At 57.6% G+C, this 3312-nt stretch overlaps 2 non-coding genes across 2 annotated transcripts; both read left to right on the top strand.

Annotated features, from left to right (window-relative positions):
* The first annotated feature begins 739 nt into the window (after window positions 1-739).
* Window positions 740-2648, top strand: LOC126197145 (small subunit ribosomal RNA). The gene has a single exon (XR_007539541.1). It is a non-coding gene; the product is annotated as a small subunit ribosomal RNA (ribosomal RNA).
* A 352-nt stretch (window positions 2649-3000) lies between these two features.
* LOC126196562 (5.8S ribosomal RNA) lies at window positions 3001-3155 on the top strand. Its single transcript, XR_007539048.1, has one exon. It is a non-coding gene; the product is annotated as a 5.8S ribosomal RNA (ribosomal RNA).
* The last annotated feature ends 157 nt before the right edge of the window (window positions 3156-3312 follow it).

Here is a 3312-nt window from a genome sequence, read left to right as displayed (position 1 = left end):
CTGGCCGCGCGCTGCGTGGGCGCACGCGCTACAGCCGGCTGGTGGGGGCGCCCAGTGGCAGGCGCGCCGGCCGACGGACGCGGCAGGCGGCGCAGCTGCGCGCCGGCGCACCCAACGCGCGGCGCCGTGCGGCCAAAGTGGGTCCTCGCGGGCCCGGTGCGAAGCGCGGTGGACATCTGCAGTGTGCTGGTCCGATTGAGGACTGTGTGCGTTGAGGATGCGCCGCCGCCCGGCACTCGGCGCCGCGACGCCGTCTGCTGCTCGGTCGCCCCCGCGGTTCTCGCAGGTGGTTTGTATCGCAGCTGTGCGGATGTGTTGGCGCGTGCGCTGTGCTGGGAGAGTTCGCTTTGGCACCCAAGTGGGGCTCTGCCCCTCTGTGGCGCTGGCGTTGGAGCTGCCCGGCCACTGTTTGTGGCCGCGTGTTGTCTCCCGCCGGCAACACCACGACAGCACGCTCCCGGGCCTCTGTCGGCAGCGGCAAGCTCAGTTGGGAGCACGGGTGGTCGCACTGAAAGCGTCTACTCGCCTATCTCCGGGCGATTGCGCCTCTCTCGAACCCGACCAAGTACTTAGGACGGCGCTGCGCGCCGCCGGGACCTGAGAGGGTTTCGAGGTGTATCGTGCAGGGGAGCCCAGCCTCCTCCTGTTTGCGGAATAATTGAGCGGACGCTTGCGTGTTCGCGCGGGCCTCCGGGACACACTCCCGGGCGGCCGGCTGCTCAGCTCTAGTTGACGCAGCTCCCTGGTTGATCCTGCCAGTAGTCATATGCTTGTCTCAAAGATTAAGCCATGCATGTCTCAGTACAAGCCGCATTAAGGTGAAACCGCGAATGGCTCATTAAATCAGTTATGGTTCCTTAGATCGTACCCACGTTACTTGGATAACTGTGGTAATTCTAGAGCTAATACATGCAAACAGAGTCCCGACCAGAGATGGAAGGGACGCTTTTATTAGATCAAAACCAATCGGTCGGCTCGTCCGGTCCGTTTGCCTTGGTGACTCTGAATAACTTTGGGCTGATCGCACGGTCCTCGTACCGGCGACGCATCTTTCAAATGTCTGCCTTATCAACTGTCGATGGTAGGTTCTGCGCCTACCATGGTTGTAACGGGTAACGGGGAATCAGGGTTCGATTCCGGAGAGGGAGCCTGAGAAACGGCTACCACATCCAAGGAAGGCAGCAGGCGCGCAAATTACCCACTCCCGGCACGGGGAGGTAGTGACGAAAAATAACGATACGGGACTCATCCGAGGCCCCGTAATCGGAATGAGTACACTTTAAATCCTTTAACGAGTATCTATTGGAGGGCAAGTCTGGTGCCAGCAGCCGCGGTAATTCCAGCTCCAATAGCGTATATTAAAGTTGTTGCGGTTAAAAAGCTCGTAGTTGGATTTGTGTCCCACGCTGTTGGTTCACCGCCCGTCGGTGTTTAACTGGCATGTATCGTGGGACGTCCTGCCGGTGGGGCGAGCCGAAGGCGTGCGACCGCCTCGTGCGTGCTCGTGCGTCCCGAGGCGGACCCCGTTGAAATCCTACCAGGGTGCTCTTTATTGAGTGTCTCGGTGGGCCGGCACGTTTACTTTGAACAAATTAGAGTGCTTAAAGCAGGCAAGCCCGCCTGAATACTGTGTGCATGGAATAATGGAATAGGACCTCGGTTCTATTTTGTTGGTTTTCGGAACCCGAGGTAATGATTAATAGGGACAGGCGGGGGCATTCGTATTGCGACGTTAGAGGTGAAATTCTTGGATCGTCGCAAGACGAACAGAAGCGAAAGCATTTGCCAAGTATGTTTTCATTAATCAAGAACGAAAGTTAGAGGTTCGAAGGCGATCAGATACCGCCCTAGTTCTAACCATAAACGATGCCAGCCAGCGATCCGCCGCAGTTCCTCCGATGACTCGGCGGGCAGCCTCCGGGAAACCAAAGCTTTTGGGTTCCGGGGGAAGTATGGTTGCAAAGCTGAAACTTAAAGGAATTGACGGAAGGGCACCACCAGGAGTGGAGCCTGCGGCTTAATTTGACTCAACACGGGAAACCTCACCAGGCCCGGACACCGGAAGGATTGACAGATTGATAGCTCTTTCTTGATTCGGTGGGTGGTGGTGCATGGCCGTTCTTAGTTGGTGGAGCGATTTGTCTGGTTAATTCCGATAACGAACGAGACTCTAGCCTGCTAACTAGTCGCGTGACATCCTTCGTGCTGTCAGCGATTACTTTTCTTCTTAGAGGGACAGGCGGCTTCTAGCCGCACGAGATTGAGCAATAACAGGTCTGTGATGCCCTTAGATGTTCTGGGCCGCACGCGCGCTACACTGAAGGAATCAGCGTGTCTTCCTAGGCCGAAAGGTCGGGGTAACCCGCTGAACCTCCTTCGTGCTAGGGATTGGGGCTTGCAATTGTTCCCCATGAACGAGGAATTCCCAGTAAGCGCGAGTCATAAGCTCGCGTTGATTACGTCCCTGCCCTTTGTACACACCGCCCGTCGCTACTACCGATTGAATGATTTAGTGAGGTCTTCGGACTGGTACGCGGCATCGACTCTGTCGTTGCCGATGCTACCGGAAAGATGACCAAACTTGATCATTTAGAGGAAGTAAAAGTCGTAACAAGGTTTCCGTAGGTGAACCTGCGGAAGGATCATTACCGACTAGACTGCATGTCTTTCGATGTGCGTGTCGTGTCGTGCAACACGCTACCTGTACGGCTCGCAGTAGCCGTGCGCCGCGTGCGGGACCACGCGTGCTTCTCAAAACTAACGGAAAATGTTGTGTGGTACGAGCGCTGAAGCTCTGGAGCGGCTGGCCTGCGGCACCTGGCGCCTCGCGCCGGTTTTGAATGACGTTCGCCCGAGTGCCTGTCCGCTCCGGAGTGGAGCCGTACGACGCCCATCGGCCGTGAGGCCGTTGGACACAAAACACTGGAACAGGGGCCGTCGAACGCCTCAGTCCCGCCTATGCAACTGTTTTGAAAGAGACAGTGGGAACTGTAAAAAGATCACCCAGGACGGTGGATCACTCGGCTCGTGGGTCGATGAAGAACGCAGCAAATTGCGCGTCGACATGTGAACTGCAGGACACATGAACATCGACGTTTCGAACGCACATTGCGGTCCATGGATTCCGTTCCCGGGCCACGTCTGGCTGAGGGTCGGCTACGTAAACTGAAGCGCGCGGCGTTTGTCCCGCTTCGGAGACGTGGGTGTGTCGTGACGGCCTGTGGGGCCGGCCACGTCCCCTGAAACGAGCGATGCGCGCCCGTCGCCTGGCGGTTCGCATACCGGTACTGTCTCGGTAGCGTGCACAGCCGG

The sequence above is a fragment of the Schistocerca nitens genome, chromosome 7 (genome assembly GCF_023898315.1).
Source record: "Schistocerca nitens isolate TAMUIC-IGC-003100 chromosome 7, iqSchNite1.1, whole genome shotgun sequence".
Classification (NCBI taxonomy): Eukaryota; Metazoa; Arthropoda; class Insecta; order Orthoptera; family Acrididae; genus Schistocerca; species Schistocerca nitens.
Note: the sequence above shows the minus strand (reverse complement) of the source record. Positions and strands in the feature narration are given on the sequence as shown.